Consider the following 22,149-nt stretch of genomic DNA (forward strand, 5'->3'; position numbering starts at 1 on the left):
TTTACTGCAGGTCCTGAGTCATGTGATGCATTCCAAAATGATATCCTCTGAAAGAAAAATATTAATTTTCACAAGAAAGCAGAGGGTGCGGTACCCATTATCGTTACATCGCCATGGCACCTTGCCAGTGCCAGGGAGGCTGACAGCGGGATCACCCGCCAAGGGTTCAGTCGATCGACGGGGAACCATGATCCTCTTCCCGTCTCCGCTGGCGCCGTACCCGTGGAGGGAGGGGGTGGGGAGTTCCTCAGCCACGTGAGGAGATCGCCCTCAAACTCTCCCAGTGCTCTCGGAGGAGGAGGACCCTCCTGTTCGGGCACAGTTCACGGAGGGGCTCCTCGCTGGCAATCACCGCCACGTGCAGCAATGGTATTCCTGCCCTCAGAAAACAACCGTCCCCTCTCGCCAAGGCCTGCCTGGCTCGCCCTGCCCCCCCCCCCTCCCCCTCCCCCCACCACACCCCCTCCACCAACCCCACCCTCCCAAGTGGCAGCCAATTAATATGCAACATTGAAGTGGTGATAGACTCCGCTTTTATACCCATCAATGGGACCCTCACTGCCATCACTAAATTCAGCCCACTGTTACCGCAGGTTAGTTTAAAGGTTCCCTCACCTCCAACACAAGTTGTATGCTCGGGTTCCACTGCATTAGAACTGTTTGCCCGGGGTACATTCCATCAGAATACCAAATTAATATCACTCCCCACCCTTCCTTCTTCCAGTGAAAATATGCCGAACTCATATGCCATTTCCTCATGCTCCGATTGCTGTAGAATCTTAATCATTCTGGCTGCTTTCTCTCTCTCTGTTCATTTAACAGTTGCAAGATCCTTTTCAGACTGCGGTGAATGGTTTAATAGCTCTGTGTTTGATTGTGTCAGTCTGGCAACTGATCTCTGCTCACCGCACTTGATTGGTTAAGCCTGGGCGCTGACTCCGAGCAAAGGAAACAGGGAACCGGCGTGAAGCTGAGCTGGGATACACATGACAGGAGGCATTTTGTGATTTCAACGATACATTAAATCCCCGGTAAATAAACCTGTTGCACGCTTAGAAGCTAGTGCCATCTCTTCGCTGCTCCGAGGTAATTCAGATGTATAAAATGCACAACTGCGAATCGATCTGTTGGGTGGCTTCTTGCAGAGATTGACGTTTCGACAGGGAAGAGGTAAATGAAAATGGAGAGGTATTGGAAACTCTCGCCTATACTCCCGACCTGACAGAATGTGGCGTTGCCAACGAAAGGCCACTCCGTAATCAGCGACTTGGAGACAGCCGCACCGATGGAGGAAATACATCGGAGGCGCGAGACGGGTGTCGGAGAAAAATGCATCTTGACAACAACGCCCCGTTTCGTTTGAAATAAGTATTCGCTTTTCCAATTAAAATTGGGCCTGTAAATCAGCTCTCTGCGCATTGACGGCTGACAAAGGTTCAAAGGCATCACAGCTCTCATTCAACGGGGGATAGGATGCTGCAGGCAGCGAGTCATTTATACCCCAGCCCACGCAAGGGTGAGTGTGGTGAAACACTGATGCTTAGAGCCACCTCCCCATTGTTCACAGAGTGCGGACGTGTCACTGACTTCCTGCGACTGCCATTAGTGTGTGTGGTAACGGTGCCCGAGTATCACCTCAGGCTGCGTGGATCCCCCTTTTCACAAGCGCAATGCGTCCCTTTTGTGTGAGCGACGGGGTTGCAATCGACCTTCTCCGACAATTCATGAATATCACAATGCTTTGCTCCTTGCTCTGAAGCTGGGTGTGTGAGCCATGAATATTGATTTGGGCTTCAGCCGTCTTGAACTCTCTTCAGGCAACCAGGATAACGTCTGAACCAGGGTTTTGTGGTTGCACTTGGTCCCCATCCATCAACGATGGAGAACGCAGCAGTGAAACAGTCAAGGAGAATCGGAGGGAAAGGACCATTTGGTGATGTTGTACAATCGACCCGTATAACATCCAAGAAATGATGGTATCAAATTCGGTGGAGAGGGTTTCCAATGCCTCTCCATTTTTATTTACCTCTCCCCTGTCCAAACCCAAATCATTGCAAGGAATCATCAAAACGATCGATTCACAGTCATGCATTTTATCAGATCAGTATCTCAGCGTGTAACGGGCTTATTTAAAGTGCTTTAAGGTATTGCTACAATCATGAAATGTCAGCCGCCATGTGTATCCCAGCTCGGCTTCGAGCAGGTTCACCGTTTCCTTTGCTCTGAGTCAGCGCCCAGGCTTCACCAATCAAACGCGGTGAGCAGAGATCAGTTACCAGCCTCACACACATCAAAAGTAATTTTCTATGGTTGCATCTGGGAACAAATGTTTCATTCGACCCTCCGAGCCAGCGGACAGGACAGATCCATGATTCGGGGCTGGTATTCAACCTTGAAATGAAATGAAAATTGCTTATTGTCACAAGTAAGCTTCGAATGAAGTTACTGTGAAAAGCCCCTAGTCACCACATTCCGGCGCCTGTTCGGGGAGGCTGTTATGGGAATCAAACCGTGCTGCTGGCTTGCCTTGGTCTGCTTTCAAAGCCAGTGATTTAGCCCAGTGAGCTAAATAGGTCCTTGGTCCCAGATGTGAAAGGTCATCATCTATCCCCATGGCCATCGCCTAGCACCCCCATTTAGATGGTCAATGGAGGGCGAGGGGTTAATTTTGACTATGGATGATTGAGTAACGCAAGCAATGTAGAGTTGGATATTTATTGTACATCTCTTCTGATTCTCAATTCAGGGTAGATGTGAGAGGACATTTCTCCTTGTGGGAGAGTCTCGTACCAGAGGGAATAATCTCAGAGTAAGGGGGACACCCATTTTAAGACAGAGACGAGGAGGACTTTCTTCTCCCAGAGGGCAGTGAATCTGTGGAATCCTTTACCGCAGAGAGCTGTAGAGGCCGGGTCGTTACGTATGTTCTAGGCAGAGAGACAGATTTTTGATCAGGGAGGGAATCGAGCGTTATGGGGGTAAGTGGAGTTGAGAATTGTCAGATCAGATCCGTCATGATCTCATTGAATGGCGGAGCGAACTCGATGGGCCGAATGGCTCATTTCTGCTCCCACGTCCTATGGCCTTATCAACATCAATAGGAGGCATGTCGGGCAGCAGGTTGAATTTTATGGATCTCATTTCCACTGTGACTCAAAGTCAAATTTACCCTTTATACCTTAATCCTAGCCTAACAACGCTCTCCTCATGATATATCAGGCACCTTATTACTTCCCTTCATCTGTGTGAAGGTATGCTTCTGCAATGGTATCACTGACATCAATTGCTTGTTCGGAAAGCTGTATGCATTTCCACTAAAGCATTTCAGCTGATCCTTCAATTCATTCCTGGCCTTACTTAAAGCCCCTCACCAGTTAGTGAACCGCGGCTGAGCAAATATCAGCATAGATGCTGCAGTTGACTTCATGTCTTAATCCTTGTTCTATCAAGCTCAGTAACCCTTCCCAGCTTACAATCTGTTAATAATTAAAAAATATATCTGGAAAAACCATGTCAAAACTAATGATTTCTTTGTAACTGTTTTGACAGGAAAAGCCATGCCCATGGGAGAGCGACGTTGGCAAGTCAGTTAGACCGGGTTGTCCATTTATACAGTAGGCTAAACAGCTGGCTTGCAATGCAGAACAATGCCAACAGCGCAGGTTCAATTCCCGAACAGGCGCCGGAATGTGGCGACTAGGGGCTTTTCACAGTATCTTCAGTGAAGTATAGAACATAGAACAGTACAGCACAGAACAGGCCCTTCGGCCCTCGATGTTGTGCCGAGCAATGATCACCCTACTCAAACCCACGTATCCACCCTATACCCGTAACCCAACAACCCCCCCCTTAACTTTACTTTTTAGGACACTACGGGCAATTTAGCACGGCCAATCCACCTAACCCGCACATCTTTGGACTGTGGGAGGAAACCCACGCACACACGGGGAGGGCGTGCAGACTCCACACAGACAGTGACCCAGCCAGGAATCGAACCTGGGACCCTGGAGCTGTGAAGCATTTATGCTAACCACCATGCTACCGTGCTGCCCCCTACTTGTGACAATAAGCTATTATTATTATTATTATTATATGCCCGCCCTCTCTATTCCAGCAGGTTGGGGCAGCTGATTGCCCCCCCCCCCCCCCCCAGGACAGAGCAAGTAGGACTAGCTGTTTGCTCTTCTGGACAACCCCAAGTCAGGTATGTGCCCTAACCTAGGGTAACCTAATGCCATGGAGAACAGTCATGATGTGGAGATGCCGGCATGGGCCTGGGGTGAGCCAGTAAGAAGTCTTACAACACCAGGTTAAAGTCCAACAGGTTTGTTTCTGATGTACCATCAATTGGACTCGAGACACAATTAAGATCCAAACTGTGGCTTTAATCAGCTAGTTGTTAGCCCGGTGGTCGACTACAGAGAAAGGCTGACCGCCGGGAACTCTGGGTACTTATACCCTGCCTCGGAGGCGGGGTCTACTTGCCTCTCGACCAATTGGTGAGCAGTCACATGACTAGTCCCAGCCAATCGGACGAGAGGCACATGACCAGCCAGAGCCAATGGGAAACCCATGCTCTGCACCAATGGCAGTGCTCACATTCATACCACCACAGCTTCAATCCTGATTCACCTGAGGAAGGAGCAGTGCTCCGAAAGCTCGTGTTTGAAACAAACCTGTTGGACTTTAACCTGGTGTTGTAAGACTTCTTACCATGGAAAACAGAGCAGGGTTAGATCACCAATTAGCATGCACGACAGAGGAATGCAAGGTAACCAGTTTCCATGCAGGACATAGTAAGGTAGAGAACCAATTGCCATGCAGGACAGAGGAAGTAGGGAGCCAATTGCCACGCAGCACAGAGTAAGGTAGGGAAACAGTTTCCATGCAGGACATAGTAAGGTACAGAACCAGTTGCCATGCAGGACAGTGTCAGTAGGGAACGAATTGCAAGTCAGGACAGAGTAAGGTAGGGTGACCAATTGGCATTTAGAATATAGTAGAATTGACCAGGCTTTCTTTGCTCAGAATAGATCAGGTGAAGGAACCAGTTTTCCATCGAGGACTGGAGACAAGATCAGCCAAGAGAATGTTTGGGGCAGGAAAGGCAATTCCCCTCCAAATCTAGTCAAAGTAGTGTAGCCAAGATGCATCGAGGGTAGTGTAGGCATTGCCAATTATAACACAGAAAGGTAAGCTACTTCTCAATGTTGGCCAGCATCAATATTGAGGTTGGCAAATTCCTATCGTCAGGTGCACCAGTTGCATATTAGATCATGGGAACCATTAAACCGATTGGTTTGCAATTCTCCCAAGAATCATAGGGTCGCCGAATCCCCACAGCCCATCGGGTCTGCACCGACCCTCTGAAAGAGCACCCTATCTACGCCCACTCCCCCACCCCATCCCCACCTAATCTTTTGGACTCTAAGAGTCTATTTAGCGTGGCATGTCCACCTAGCCTGCACATCTTTGGGCTGTGGGAGGAAACCGGAGCACCCGGTGGGGAAGCACAGTAGCATTGTGGATAGCACAATCGCTTCACAGCTCCAGGGTCCCAGGTTCGATTCCGGCTTGGGTCACTGTCTGTGCGGAGTCTGCACATCCTCCCCGTGTGTGCGTGGGTTTCCTCCGGGTGCTCAAGCCTCCTCCCACAGTCCAAAGATGTGCAGGTTAGGTGGATTGGCCATGCTAAATTGCCCTTAGTGTCCAAAATTGCCCTTAATGTTGGGTGGGGTTACTGGGTTATGTGGATAGGGTGGAGGTGTTGACCTTGGGTAGGGTGCTCTTTCCAGGAACCGGTGCAGACTCAATGGGCCGAATGGCCTCCTTCTGCACTGTAAATTCTATGAGAAACCCACGCACATACAGGGAGGGGGGGGGGGGGGGGGAGAACGTGCAAACTCCACACAGAAAGTAACCCGAGGTCGGAATCGAACCTGGATCCCTGGCGCCGTGAGGCTGCCAACATGCCGATTGAAAGGGCTTGACTTTCAGTAACGCCTTTCCCCACCTCCAGACGCCTCAACACCCCTGAGAGCCAAGAAGTGCTTCTGAAGGTGGATTCACCCGAGAAAGGAGCAGTGCTCCGAAAGCTCGTGTTTGAAACAAACCTGTTGGGCTTTAACCTGGTGTTGTAAGACTTCTTACTGTGCTCACCCCAGCCCAATGCCGGCATCTCCATGTCAAAGAAAAGTGCAGCACAGGAACAGGCCCTTCGGCCCTCCAAGCCTGCGCCGACCATGCCAGTAAAAAGGTCGCTGCCCAGCACTGGACAGCGAACTGGGATTCGCTGGCACTGCCTTGTCTGGTCAGGTGGGTGTGCCCATTGAACATAGAACATAGAACAGTACAGCACAGAACAGGCCCTTCGGCCCTCAATGTTGTGCCGAGCCATGATCACCCTACTCAAACCCACGTATCCACCCTACACCCGTAACCCAACAACCCCCCCCTTAACCTTACTTTTATTAGGACACTACGGGCAATTTAGCATGGCCAATCCACCTAACCCGCACATCTTTGGACTGTGGGAGGAAACCGGAGCACCCGGAGGAAACCCACGCACACAGGGGGAGGACGTGCAGACTCCACACAGACAGTGACCCAGCCGGGAATCGAACCAGGGACCCTGGAGCTGTGAAGCATTTATGCTAACCACCATGCTACCCTGCTGCCCCATTGCATCCGGTTCAAAATGTGCTGATCGCACCGTCTGCCGTATTGGGGGCAGTTAAGTGTGAAGCACTTTGCTGCTGGTCTGGTGTCACATGTCGGCCAGACAGGGTAAGGACGGCAGATTTCCTTCCCCGAAGGACATTGGTGAAGCAGATGGGGCTTTCCAACAATCAATCATCATGGTCACTGTTACTGAGCCAGCTTTCAATTCCAGATTTATATTCATTCAATTTAAATTCCACCAGCTGCCGTGGTGGGATTTGAACCTGCGTCCCCCCCCCCCCCCCCCCCCCCCCCAGATCACTATGAGCAACAACTCTGGCTTGCTAGCCCGGTAACCTGACCACCGACTCCTCGATAACAGCCGTGCTTTCCCGGAGGGCAACGATGGCCCTGCTCGCCAACATAATTCAGCCGCAGTTGACACTGCTGGGGATGGCCCTCCGGATGCGAGCGGGGCTGCGCAAAGTTTATCTGCTCGTCTCGCATAAGGAATTATCTCGCTAAATGAAAAAGCCAAGCTGTGCCAAGCAAGCTCTCAGCATGAGCGAGCATCGTCCTGTTTGTCAAGATGCTGCGTTTCAACAGAGCACAGTGCCTCTTTAATCAGCCTCTTAGCAGCCCTCGCAATTCCAAATATTAAGCCGGCCCCTCGGGAATCGTTATCTTTTCCTGTTTGCTAAACATTGACAAATGATTGTTGATGCACATTACACAAACCCTCATGTCATTGGGTAAATGCGCCAGGCGCTCTGGTACTGAGGCCAAGAGACTCTTGGGTCCGATCAAGCAGCTTCTGGCGTGCCAAGTGAGACGGGGGGAGGGAACGGGGTGGTGGGAATTGTGAAGATAAAAAAACAATGGGTCCGGCTGGTGAGTTTAGGACCAGAGGGTATCATCTCAGAGTAAGGGCGGATCGCCCATTTCAGACAGAGAATGAGGAGGAATTTCTTCTCTCAGAGGGCAGTGAATCTGTGGAATTCTTTACCGCAGAGAGCTGTAGAGACCGGGCCGTTAAGTATGTTCAAGGCTGAGAGAGACAGGTCTTTAATCAGTGAGGGAATCGAGGGTTATGGGGATAAGGCGGGAAAGAGGAGTTGAGGATGATCGCATCAGATCAGTCGCGATCTCGTTGAATGGCGGAGCACCCTCGATGGGCCGAATGGGCGAATTCTGCTCCCATGCCTTGCGATCTTACTCCGATTCCTGATGGCGATGCAGAGAGTCGCACAGGAGAGTGAACACCAGATGAAGGCAGGGCAAAAGCGCAACGCCGTTTATAGTTGAATAGCGCGTGGAAAGGTGGTGTCGGCAGAGGTGAGATTTTGAACTTGGCGGCCAGGCCTGAATCGTAAATCTGAACTGTCACAAATGAAAGCAAGCGACGGCCGGCGGTTTCTGCGGGCCACGGAGTTCGAGAAACTACCTTCCGCTGGCAAAGTGCAATGGTCAGAATTCTCAAAGAGCATGGCACTCCAGCAGTACCCAGCACCTTCAGGAGCAGAGGTTATGATGACAATGGGTTATTCCCCCCCCTCACTCTGACCTATCCTCCTCAGGGTTTATAATCGAACACCAGTCGAGATGAAGTGATTTTCTCCATCGCTGCTCAGAAGGCAAATACAGTAAAATGGGAGGTGACTCATAAGACGCCCGCATCTTCCTGAGGTGACGTACAAGAGGACTGGAGAGGGTTTGCCTTCTCGATATCAGTGTTCAGCGCATTACTTTCGGGGGTCACAAGCAGCCCTGTCTCCAGGCCACCCTTTCTGACATTCATTGTGGTAAAGGTGGGTGGGTCTGGATTGCGTGTCGCCTCTGTGCTAAGGTGATGTTAGAACTTGAGAACTAGGAACATATCTCAGCCCCTCTCAGCCCGCTCCGCCATTCAATACCATCATGGCCGATCTCTCGGCCTCAACTCCACTTTCCTGCCCGTTCTTCAGAACCCATCAACCCATTACGAATTAAATATCTGTCAATCTCGCTCCAAGGAGTAGCACGGTAGCATTGTGGATAGCACAAATGCTTCAGAGCTCCAGGGTCCCAGGTTCGATTCCGGCTTGGGTCACTGTCTGTGCGGAGTCTGCACGTTCTCCCCCGTGTGTGCGTGGGCTTCCTCCGGGTGCTCCGGTTTCCTCCCACAGTCCAAAGATGTGCAGGTTAGGTGGATTGGCCATGATAAATTGCCCTTAGCCACCAAAATTGCCCTTAGTGTTGGGTGGGGTTATTGGGTTATGGGGATAGGGTGGAGGTGTTGACCTTGGGTAGGTTGCTCTTCCCAAGAGCCGGTGCAGACTCAACGGGCTGATTGGCCTCCTTCTGCACTGTAAATTCTATAATCTCCTTCTTTAATTTACTCAATGTCCCAGCATCCACTGGGGTAATTAATTCCACACATTCATGACCCTATGAGAGAAATAATTTTTCCTCATCATTTTTAAATCTGCTATATCCTCAAACTGCGACCTCTCGTCCTAGATTGCCCCACAAGAGGAAGCATCCGCTCTTTGTCAATACCTTTGATCATCTTGTATACCTCAATATGATCTGCACTCATTCTTCTAAACTCGAGAGAGTATAGGCCTCAACTCCTCAATCTCTCTTAATAAGACAAACCCCTCATCTCTCGAATCAATCCAGTGAACCTCCGCTGAATTGCCGCTAATGCAACTCCATCCCTCCTCGAATGAGGGGACCAAAACTGTACCCAGTACTCCAGGTGGGGTCTCACCGATGCCTTGTACCGTTAGAGCAACACTTCCCTACTTTTATACTCCTTCAGCATTCAGGCCAAATTCCATTTGCCTGCCTTATTACCTGCTGTACCCGTATGGTAGTTTTCTGAGATTCATGCACAAGGACCCTCTGTAGACCAGACCAGGTAAGGACGGCAGATTTCCTTCCCTCAGGGGCATTAGTGAACCAGATGGGTTTTTATTTATTTTTTTAAATATAAATTTAGAGTACCCAATTCATTTTTTCCAATTAAGGGGTAATTGAGCCTGGCCAATCCACCTTGCCTGCACATCTTTGGGTTGTGGGAGCGAAACCCACGCAAACACGGGGAGAATGTGCAAACTCCACACGGACAGTGACCCAGGGCCGGGATTGAACCTGTGACCTCAGGGCCGTGAGGCAGCAGGGCTAACCCACTGCGCCACCGTGCTGCCCTCACTAGATGAGTTTTTGTGACAATGGACAGTGGTTTCATGGTCATCATTGGACTTTTAATTCCAGATTGAATTCAAATTTCACCATCTGCCGTGATGGGTTTCGAACCTGGGTCCCCGGCGCATTACCCTGGGTCTCCAGATCGCTAGTCCGATGCCATTAGGCCACTAGCTCCGCTTGCCACCCGTGACCTCTTTGATGGAATTATTCCCTACGATCCCGGAAGACAATTCCAGCGATGGAACCCAGCTGTTGCACTCGCCACCACCCCAGATACGACCGGAGATACAGCGAGGTGAACCGCCAAGAATGTACGGCTTCCCGAGGCAAAATCTCTTCAAATGGTCCCTCTGAATGAATTTGGCACATTCGCCATTGCATGGGCACTCCCCTGGCCAGTCCGCAGCCTGAGATCTGTTAGCCTGGCAGCACAACGGGCAGTGCTGGCACCCTCGGGTGGGGGGGCGGGGGGGGGTGGCGGCGGCGGCTGGAGAACTCGGAGATTTTCTCGTCTAAAAATCCGACGCTGGTGAGCTCCGTGTGATAGAAATTAACCAATTTGTTTGGTGGGCTTTGACTTGGCAATGTAAGTGGGAGCAGATGTTTTAATAAGGGCCTCCTTATTAGAATTGCTTGATGTTTATTTATGAAACTCTGCTTGCCAGATTGAGCGGGTCGCCCAGAGCAGGTCGCGTGGATCGGATCATCATCGAAGCATACATCAGAGAGGAAGGTCAATCAGTCTGGGGAGCTGGTGGTCTTTGATAGAGCAATCCAATTAGTCCCACTCTCTCGCACTCTTTCAATTTGGTCCTTCTTAAGCATGTGTTCAATTCCCTTTTGAAAATTGCTATTTAATCTTCTTCCGCCAATCTTTCAGCCATTGCATTCCAGATCGGTCACTGCGGCAAAGAAGTCCCCCGTGTCTGCCCTTTTTGTTCCATCTATTGTCTTAACTAATTAGAACATAGAACATAGAACAGTACAGCACAGAGCAGGCCCTTCGGCCCTCGATGTTGTGCCGAGCAATGATCACCCTACTCAAACCCACGTATCCACCCTATACCCGTAACCCAACAACCCCCCCTAACCTTACTTTTTAGGACACTACGGGCAATTTAGCATGGCCAATCCACCTAACCCGCACATCTTTGGACTGTGGGAAGAAACCGGAGCACCCGGAGGAAACCCACACACACACGGGGAGGACGTGCAGACTCCGCACAGACAGTGACCCAGCCGGGAATCGAACCTGGGACCCTGGAGCTGTGAAGCATTTATGCTAACCACTATGCTACCGTGCTGCCCCAATGCTACCGTGCTGCCCCTTCTTGCATCACAGAATGACAGACAACATTCACAATACTGTCGTGTTCTTGGTTTAACTTAAAATCGTAAGGCTGTCACGCATGCATTTCCGGGGAGTCACAGAATCACACAGTGCAGAAGGGGCACTTCAGCCCATCGACTCTGTACCGACACGTGAAAAACACCTGACCAGTCCACCTAATTCCTTTTACTAGGGTTTAACCCATAATCTTGAATGTTATGACGTGCCAAGTACTCATCCAGGTACTTTTTAAAGGATGTGAGGCAACCCGCCTCTACCCCCCTCCCAGGCAGCGCATTCCAGACCCTCACCACCCTCTGGGTAAAAATGTGTTTCCTCAAATCCCCCCTAAACTTCCTGCCCCCTCACCTTGAACTTGTGTCCCCCTCGTGACTGACCCATCAACTAAGGGGAACAGCTGCTCCCTATCCACCCTGTCCATGACCCTCAGAATCTTGTCCACCTCGATCAGGTCGCCCCTCAGTCTTCTCTGCTCCAGCAAAAACAACCCAAGCCTACGCAACCTCTCTTCATAACTTAAATGTTCCATCCCAGGCAACATCCTGGTGAATCGCCTCTGCACCCCCTCCAGTGCAATCGCATCCTTCCTGTTAGAGGTGAAAATATTCACACAAAGGCCTGAGTATAAGTTTTTTAAAAAGCAGTTTATTATGTCAGAATTCTGGGAAAGAAGGCCTGAGGCTCCGCAGCCTATTGACAGCACCTTTTCTCACTTGAGCTAAGGCTCACCCAGGTTAATATACAGATTCAAGGGCCGGAATTAGTTGTTTTCTCATTTACGTACAATCAATCAACTAGATTCGCGTCACACTTTATTACATGCAGTCAATCAATTTTCCTAGCATCCCAGTTATCACATATATGGTTAACGTGGGTGTTGTCTTACCCGCCCCTAACTTCCTACAGAAGTCATTCAAAACTAACATAATGATGTCCTGTCTGCAACTGGAGTCCTTGAGCTTTATCAGGGATACATTGCATGTCTTGTTCTGTGAAGCTGTTATCAGCGGCTGTTGGGATACTCCCTATACATACCCACGGTTGGTTCTCATGAGGCAGTTTACAGGGCATGTGGCTTGTTCAGCCATTTTGTGTCATTAATATCACAAAATAGTCAACAGCCATTTTGTGTCCTTTCTGATATTAACAAGCATTGTGTATACACTATCTATTTCTACAAATTGCCTCTTCTAAACAGGCATTTAAGTCAATGAGCACCTTTTGTCTCATCAGAACTATTCAAAAGTAATACAGGAGCACAAATGTAGTTACAGGGCCAACTATAATTTATGTCATAGTCCAGTATCACAAAATACCCTCCAACGCTTCCTATAATGTGGTGACCAGAATTGCACCCAGTACCCCAGCTGTGGCCTCACCAAAGTTCTATAGAACTCCAACACAACCTCTCTGCATTAGTAATCTGTACCTCGGTTGACAAAAGTGAGTTTCCGAGATGCCTTTTTCACCACTTTAGTAGGCACAGCTGCTCTAATGTGCAAGCTCCACCCTGTTTCCCAAGGCCGCCAGCGAACCCGGGTCCCTGATGTGGTGAGGCAGCAGTGCTAGCCACTGTGCCACTCCGATTGTCCATGATGACTTCTTCCCCTCTAACAGTGGTTAGCAGTGTTGCTTCACAGCCCCTGGGTCCCAGGTTCGATTCCCGGCTTGGGTCACTGTCTGTGCGGAGTCTGCACGCTCTCCCATCGTGTCTGCGTGGGTTTCCTCCGGTTGCTCCGGTTTCCTCCCACAGTCCAAAGATGTGCAGGTGAGGTGGATTGGCCCTGCTAACCCTTAGTGTCCAAAAAGGTTGGGTGGGGTTATGGGGATAGGGCTGAGGTATGGGCTTGGATAGGCTGCTCTTTCTAAGGGTCGGTGCTGACTGTGCGTCAGAGGTGGAGGGAGCGAAGGTTTGCGAATGGGGTGCCAGTCAAGCCGAGCTGCTTTGTCCTGGATGGTGTCGAGTTTCTTTGGTGTTATAGCTGCATTCATCCAGGCATGCAGCACATTCCATCACATACCTGTTGTGTTTGGTCTTCTATACCTTACGAAGGAATTCACCAAATATCTTGATTTGTCCAAACCAGAATCTTTCATTGAGTCTCGTGTGGTAAGATAGCAATCTGTTACAGAGTACGTTATCATGGAGTCTGCTAACTACTCCTCTGGATTCGGCACCTAGCATCGACCATTCAGTTGCTTGTCTTAGTACCCTCTCAATCATCTTCTGAAGGTGGCTGATGTGTCTCCCTTATATCGGCGTCACTGGTCACATGACCTTGGCCTTGAGACCGCATGGGGTGTCTGCACCACCACCTGCTGGTTGGATGTCGCACACCATCCATCTATGATATAGCCCAGAGGCATATCTCCACAATACTGTCCTCTATCTCTCCTTCATCTTTTTGCCGCCATCTTTATCTGTCGAAGGGCGTTATTCAGTCAGCAACACTCAACCATTGGCTGCTTTTTCCCCCAAAGTCGCTGCAGGTGGCTTTGAGCCGGAACACTGTGCTAATGTAATGGCGTGCCGAATGGATTGTGCAGAGCAGCCAAAGACCATTCAGCCCATCCATCTCACCCTTCCAGAGAAACGTTTGGTTGAGCCCGTCACAGATTCGAAATGCCTGCAAAGTTTTTAACCTCCCCTACTCTTCCAATAATTGATCATTCCATTCAATAAAAAGTCCTGGCTGACAACAGTCCTGAGCTGGACCTTTTACCAGCTTGTCACAACGTCCCTCGGTCGCGCTTTAGCTTGAAGCAGTGCTTATTGTGAATCTTTTCTATCCCATTTCACCATGGCAAAGTCACCCTGAAGCTAATGGCTTCGTTGTTCACGCCTTTCCTGAGCTTTGTGTCAGCGGCTAATTTAGAAATTATGCCTTCGGAAAAAAAGGTAAAGCCAGTGAATTTGCCGTCGCCCCAGCTGACCTGTGGCTGCTTTCCCCTTTGTTGGGCGGGGGGGGGGGGGGGGGCGTAGCTGAGTGGTGGTGATTGAACCTGATGTCAGGCCCTGTACATACACCCAAGCCCAAATTATTAACATATATCAGAGAGAGCAGTAATCCTAATACCAAACCCTGGAGGTGAAACCATTGTCTACTCCCCTTGCAATCTGATCATTCGCCACGACGCTTTCCCGTCTCTGCGGCAATTATATAACCATGGTTCTGCTTTTGTTTCTCCACTGATGGGCCTTAATTGTGCGAACAATTCTGCTCTGTGGAACTTTGTTAAATGCCTTTTGAAAGTCCGCAGATAAAACGTCAACCCGCCGCCCTCCTCGGCCCTTTCCATTACCTAACCCAAACTATGTCTATGTTTGAGTTTTAAATCCCATCACCTCAGGGGAGGCGTTGGCGTAGTGGTATTGTCGCTGTAAACCAAAGACCCAGGGTAATGCTGTGGGGACTCAGGATCGAATCCCGCCACGGAAGCTTGAATTCAACATAAATCTGGAATTAAAGTTCTAATGGTGGCCATGAAACCATCGTCGATTGTGGTAATAACTCACCTGGCTCACTATCGTCCTTGAGGGGAGGAAATCTGCCGTCCTTACCCGGTCTGGCCTACATGTGACTCCAGACCCACAGCAATGTGGTTGATTCTCAACTCCCCCCTCAAGGGCAATTAGGGATGGGCAATAAATGCTGGGCCCAGCCAGTGACGGCCATGTCCCATGAACGGAACAAAAAAAATGACGAAAAGTTGTGACAACTCAATTCGGTGAATCTGACTAACGTATGGCTGGCACCAAGTACAACAACCATGAAAGGGGACGGAAAGTTGTTAGAAAGAAGCTCCCACCTTGGATAGATTCCACGCGGCACCCGGCCGGTCTGAGACGGAGTGCCGCTGCCGGAGGAGGTGGTGGAAACAGGGACGATAGTGACATTTAAGGGGCATCTTGATAAACACACGAATAGGATGGGAATAGAGGGATACGGACCCAGGAAGTGTAGAAGATTGTAGTTTAGTCAGGCAGCATGGTCGGCACGGGCCTGGAGGGCCGAAGGGCCTGTTCCTGCGCTGTACTTTTCTTTGTTCTTTGTTCCGAGGCACAAACAGGCTCCCCAGGAATGGGTAAGAACGGTGCCCTTGACGGCGCCGCCCACACAACAGTTCTCAGCCGCGTCTTTCAGAAGGGCCCAAGGTCGAGAATGGCGGATGCTCCGACGCTCAAAGGGGATTCGCAGTGGAAGATTCCCCAACCCAAACGGGCGGCAGAGACTTGCATTCGCAGAGGGCCGCACCCACAACATTCAGACCTGTCAGAAAGGTGCTTCCCAAAGCTGGCAAACACATTTGAGGCCACAGTGACGATTGTTTTCGAAACACACACAGGTGCACGTTTACCTCCAGCCAACATGGCGCCTGTAGTCAAGGGAGTGAAGAGCGAGGTTGGATTGTACCAAAGAGGCAGCTCCAAAATAGATGGTTCGGCCGAACATGTCTGTACTAGCGTTCATCTTCCCTGTGGACTGCAGTGCGAGCCCCTTCAAATCATTCTGCTTCTATCTCCTTCATTCATGTAAGAAGGATGGGCAGGGAGAGTCAAGCTCCTCCATAACCTTTAAAAAGTGCTTAGAAGTGCCAAGAGCCAGAAAGTGTGATTAAGGCGAAGGGTTACTGATGAGACATGATGGACTAAGTGACCTATAAATTCCCATGATTCTACAATCCAACGCGCACCAGGGTCAAGATGCCAGTGCATCATGAGCAGATGCCATTCCCCACCCCCACCGCCCCACCTCCCCCTCCCTTTGAACCCCTCCCCCACCAGCGGCAGTGTGAGGAAACGAACGGAAAGAAAACCCTAGGGCCAACAAGGAAATGGTTTGTGCCATAGTGGTCAGCTTCTTGTTAGGCCTCTTCTGGTGTGGCTCAGGTCCCCCCCCCCCCCCCCCCCCCCCCCCCCGGCCTAATGGTCTCTGATGCTTTTGGTATGGAGGACTAACAGTGGGGCCGGGGGAATGTCCACGGATCGCTGGCCCCTGCTCTCTCTGAGCTCTGTTCTCGGACAGTTGAGTTGTTTTTTCATTTCCACCCGTCTCTCCCGCACGGGCAGCCTCCAGAGGCCACGGCCATTGCCGACTGTTTCCCAGACGGCACTGTCCCTCATCTACACATCTCGCTCGCAGGCGCCCCTGGAACAGGGGGATCGGGGGGGGGGGGACGGGATTCCCTGCTCCGAGTCCGCCCCGCAACCGCTGCCAGTCGGAACGGAGAATTTGCCGCTCAGCCAAACCCGATTCGCTGCATCAGAAGCAGAGAATCCCGCCCATAGTCACCCAGGAGGTCGTGATCCAGCGGCCAATTTACCTCTCAGAAGGTCTTTGCTCAATGTGTACGTGACTTTGACAATCCGTGCATTTAGATTTATTTTTTTTCATTTATCTATTTATTTATTTACTTACTTATCATTTCACTGGATAAGCCCATTGCTGGCATGGCCATAACTTGTTGCCCATCCCTAGTTGTCTTTGTGCGTCTGGAGTCCCATGTCGGCTAGACCGGGTAAGGATGGCAGATTTCCCTCCCTAAAGAATAATAAGGCCATAAGACATAGGAGCATAAGTAGGCCATTCGGCCCATCCAATTTGCTCTGCCGTTCAATGGCGGATCTGGTGTGATAATCCTCAACACTTTCCCGCCTTATCCCCATAACCCTCGATTCCCTCACTGATTAAAACTCTGTCTGTCTCAGCCTTGAACATACTTAACGGCCCGGCCTCTACAGCTCTCTGCGGTAAAGAATTCCACACATTCACTCCCCTCGGAGAGAAGAAAGTCCTCTTCGTCTCTGTCTGAAATGGGTGACCCCCCCCCCCGACTCTGAGATTCTGCCCTCTGGTCCCAGATTCTCCCGCAAGGGGAAACAACCTCTCAGCATCGACCCTGTCAAACCCCCCAGAGAATCCGAGATGTCTGATAGCCAGCTGTTCATTTAACAAAAATAGATTAATGGTTGTCACGGTCACCATTACTGAGGCCAGTTTTCAATTCCACCAGCTGCCTCAATGGGATTTGAACCACCAGACTTCGGAGCCGGGGCCTCTGGATTACTAGTCCAGTGACTTGACCACCATGCCACCATCCCCCCCCTCCCCCCCCAGCCCCCCCTCGGAATTGGTGAATTGGTGACCTTTAAAGTCATCGAGCGCGATTCTCCGTCAGCCAATGGCGAAATTGCGACGGGCGGCGGTTTGACGTCGAACCACCATGCTCCGCCTCCTCAAAGCGCCGCACGCTGCGATGCTCCGCCTCCGATGGGCCGAGTTCCCAACGGCACTGTCCACATGTGGCGGCTGCTGGAAGACAGAGAGAGAGAGAGAGGGCGTACGTACAGTGTCCAGCGCCGTCATATTTCGCAGACAGCTGTGCCGCTGGCCGGGGGGGGGGGGGGGGGGGGGGGGCTCCTGCCAGGGCTGGGGGCAGTAGTTGGGTGGGGGGGGGAGTGGGTGGCCAGGAGGTGGGGTCTGGGTGGACGGGTACGCGACGCCATTACCGCAGCCTGCAAGGCAGCTGCACATGCCGCTGACCGCCCGCTTTAAAGTCTGTTTACCTTTCTCCGCGTAGTCGCACCCAGGTTTAACTCATCGAGCCTGGTGCGCTGGGTCATAAAGCTGACCCCCTCTCCCCCGGGGCACCCCCTGGGTAACCGATGGTGTTCCACACGGCGCCGGTAATAGCCCCTCACCGGTAACGGAATCGCTGCAGACTTGCCGCCGATATTTCTGACGTGGAAGTCCACAGATTTCCCCGTTGGCTTCAACACTTTGACTCAGAAACGGGGAATCTGGCCCAGAGAGCTTTACACCACAGAAAGAGGCTCTTTGGCCCATTGAGTCGGCACTGGCCATCAAGCACCTATCTACTCTCACCCCGTTTCCCAGCACTTGGTCCGTTCCCTTGTACGCTGCGGTTTTTAAAAATGCTCATCTGTAGGTTTCTTATGTTCTGCTGGCCAAGAAAAGGCACGGATGCATCTGAGACGGCGAAGGCCGAAACTGTTCAGCCTTTGAGCAGTTTGAACCTCTATTGAATTCAGCATCCCCTTAAAAGTGGACAAAATACAACTTGCCGACACTCCTGTCACTGCACAAAGTAATGGATAATAATGTGAAGCACTCTGAGACGTTGCTGTGAGACGTGGGAAATTGCTGTATAAATGCAAGTCTTTCACATGTCAGTTATATTTGTGAAGCCGTCACTGGTGGACATAATGGTTTTCTAACTTCCACTGTGCCGCATCTCACGATACCAAGTTGATATTGATTCCCTGATGCATGGCAAGAATCAGCAGTAAGTACAGTTTCTTTCCGCAGTTACATGATTTTTTTTTCATCTCAATGTTTGTTGCTGGAAGTAAAGTGGTTGCCAATAATTGGACACTTGTTCCCGAGGAAAAATCTATTCGAAGAGGGGAAAAGCGCATACACTTCAGTGGTATTAAATTTTGGTATGTCAGCTAAATTTCTGCCGCTCGTATTCCTACCTCTTGAGTCAGACGGTTGTGGGTTCAATTAATCCCCCCTCCTGGACTTGGACACAAAACTCCAAGCTGAATCTCGGTTGCAGTTGGAGGCAATGTCTTCCGGTGTAGCTATAAACTGACACCTCACGGGGATGTAAAGGACCCCTTGGCACTATTTTGAAACACCATGCATCATGGCCAATAATAATCTCTCAATCAACATCACAAAATCAGATGATCAGTCCATTATCTCATGGCTGTTTGTGGGAAGCTTTCTGTGCGCAAAGTGACTGCCACAATTGTAGAATTCAATTGTTCTGCATTTGATTATGTGAGTCCGTTTACTATTGACGCTCACTGTGCTTGATGATTTAAACCTGGGTGTGAAAACTCGGAGAAAGGAAAACAGACCATAAAAGTTCCAGGAAGCAAAGAGTTGTAAGTGTGGAGCGGACATTTTTAAACACTATGAATGAAACCTATTGCACATATAGAGCGCGATTCTCCAAAATGGAGACTAAGTGTTCATGCCGTCGTGAACTCCGTTGCGTTTCATGGCGGCGCGAAACGGGCACGGGGATGACCGATTCTGTCCCCCACAGGTGGCCAGCATGGTGCTGGAGCGGTTCACGCCGCTCCAGCCTCCCTTCCCGGCGCCAAATGGTCACCGTGCCAACCTGCGCATGCGCGGGGGACTTCTTCATCGCGGCCGGCCCCAACTCAACATGGCATCGGGGTTCAGGGGCTGGCCGCGCAACAAAGTAGGCCCGGGGGTGGAGAGGCCGGCCCGCCGATCGGTGCGCCCCGATCGCGGGCCAGACCCCATCCGAGGCTCCCTCCGGTGAAGGAGCACTTTTCCCCGCCCCACAGGTCGCCACCGCCACCCGTCCCTTCGCTCAGAGTTCCCGCCGGCAGCGACCAGGGTTGAATGGTGCCAGCGGAACTATGTCGTATCCGCGCGGCCGCTCGGCCCATCAGGGCTGGAGAATTGGCGGCCCCGCCGATTCCAGCGGCCCACGGCTGGCGCAGCGCCAAACACATTGGGGCATCGTGGACCGGTTGCGCTGATTCTCCAGCCTGGCGAAGGTCTCGGAGAATCGCGCCCATAGAAACTGGTGTGTCATCTCTGCATATCTCCGATATATAAAACATACAAGAACATTTCCGCCATTATAACAGTGGATACATTTCGAAACTATTTTATTGGCTGCAAAGCATCTTGGGACATCCTAAGGTGGTAAAAGATGGTCTGGAAATGCAACTCTTTCCCTCGTTAAATGATGAATCTTTACAAAATCTCAGCCGGACCATATTTGGAGGTATTGTGTGCAGCTTGGGGCTCGTCACCACAGGAAGAAAGTCAAGGCAACGGAGAGTGTACAGCACAGATTCATTAGGATACGGCCCAGCATGGGGAAGATATGACTGCAGGTCAGGAAGAGCATTCACTTCATCTTATTTCGTCCATCTCGAAAGATCCCACTTATTTCCCGCTGAAGGATTCATTGGCCCCAGAGATTTTACTGTTGAATCTGGAAGTCCTTTCAAGTGTGAAACTCTCTCTGTGCGAGGGATGAAATTATTCAGAGTTTGGTGCCAGAGTTTACACTCGTGCTGAGCGCTAATGGAATTCTTCACTGCAGAGGTCTGTCGAGACTGGGGGCGGGATTCTCCGGAATGGAGGCAGAGTGTCCGCGCCGTCGTGAATGCCGTCGCGTTTCACGACGGCGCAGAACAGGCGCAGGCACTGTCGATTATGGCGCTGGGGCGATTCACGCCGCTCCAGCCTCCCTTCCCGCCGCCAACCGGGTGCTGCGCCAACCCAAGTATGCACGGGGGGGACTTCCTTAACGCGCCAGCCCCGACGCAACATGGCGTGGGAGTTCAGGGGCTCGCCGCGTAACACAATAGGGCCGGGGCTGGAGAGGACGGCCTGCTGATCGGTGGGCCCCGATCACGGGCCAGACCCCATCGGAGGCCCCCCCCCCTCGGTGAAGGAGCCCCCCTCCCCCCCCCTCCACAGGCCACCCCCCCCCCTCCCCCCCCCCCCCCCCCGAGCCTGCGCGCAGAGTTCCCGCCAGCTGCGAGCAGGTGTGGACAACGCCGGCGGGACTCTGCCGTTTCTGCGCTGCCGCTCGGCCCATCAAGGCCGGATAATCGGCGACCCGGCCGTGGACAGCGGCCCGCGACCGTCGCAAATGGCGCCGATTCTCCGCTCCTCGGAGAATCCCGTGCCGGCGTGGCGGCGGCGTGGCGCGGTTGTGGTGCTTCTCCGGCCCGGCGTGAGGCTCGGCGAATCCCTCCCTGGGCCTTCAGTATGTTGGCCATCGTAGCGAGAGGGTGCGAGTACAGGAACAGGGATGTCTTGCTGCAATGATACAAGGCCTTGGTGAGGCCACACCTGGAAGTATTGTGTGCAGTTTTGGTCTCCTTAGCTGAGGAAGGATGTTCTTGTTCTAGAGGGAGGGCAGCGAAGGTTTACCAGACTGATTGCTGGGATGGTGGGACTGATGTACGAGGAAAGATTAAGTCGGTTAGATTGTATTCACTGGAGTTCAGAAGAATGAGGGGGGATCTCATCGAAAGCTATAAAATTCTAACAGGACTGGACAGGGTAGATGCAGGAAGGATGTTCCCAATGGCGGGGGAGTCCAGAACCAGGGGTCACAGCCTGAGGATACGGGGTAGGATTTAGGACTGAGATGAGGAGAAATTTCTTCACCCAGAGAGTGGTGAGCCTGTGGAACTCGTTACCACAGAAAGCAGATCAGGCCAAAACATTGTCTGCTTTCAAGAAGCAGTTAGGTACAGCACTTGGGGCAGAGGGGACAAAAGGATATGGGGGAAAGGTGGGATAATGAATGGGGCGGCACGGTGGCACAGTGCTTAGCACTGCAGCCTCACAGCGCCAGAGACCCGGTTTCGATTCCGGCCTCGGGTGACTGTCTCTGCACAGTCTGCACGTTCTCCTCGTGTCTGTGTGGGTTTCCTCCGGGTGATCCGGTTTCCTCCCAAAGTCCAAAGATGTGCGGGTTAGCTGGATAGGCCACGCTAAATTGTCCCTTAGTTTCAAAAACATTAGTGGGGTTAAAGGGATAGGTTGGGGGCACGGGCCTGGGTAGGGTGCTCTTTCAGAGGGTTGGTGCAGACCCGATGGGCCGAATGGCCTCCTTCTGCACTGTAGTGATTCGATGAATGGTAGGGCAGGCCCGATGGGCCAAATGGCCTCCTCCTGCTCCTATCTTCTTTGCTCATATATTATGTCCAAGGCTGAGATAGACAGATTTTTAATCAGACAAAGGAATCAAGGGTTATGGGGGTAAGGAGGGTAAGTGGAGTTGAGGATTATCATAATCTATTAGATGATGGAGCAGACTCGATTGGCCGAATGGCCAAATTCACCCCCTTGTTTTAAAGCAAGGGTGGGTAAACTTTTCCGTGCAAGGGCCGCATTCAGAAATTCACA

This window comes from Scyliorhinus canicula, chromosome 25 (genome assembly GCF_902713615.1).
Source record: "Scyliorhinus canicula chromosome 25, sScyCan1.1, whole genome shotgun sequence".
Taxonomy (NCBI): Eukaryota; Metazoa; Chordata; class Chondrichthyes; order Carcharhiniformes; family Scyliorhinidae; genus Scyliorhinus; species Scyliorhinus canicula.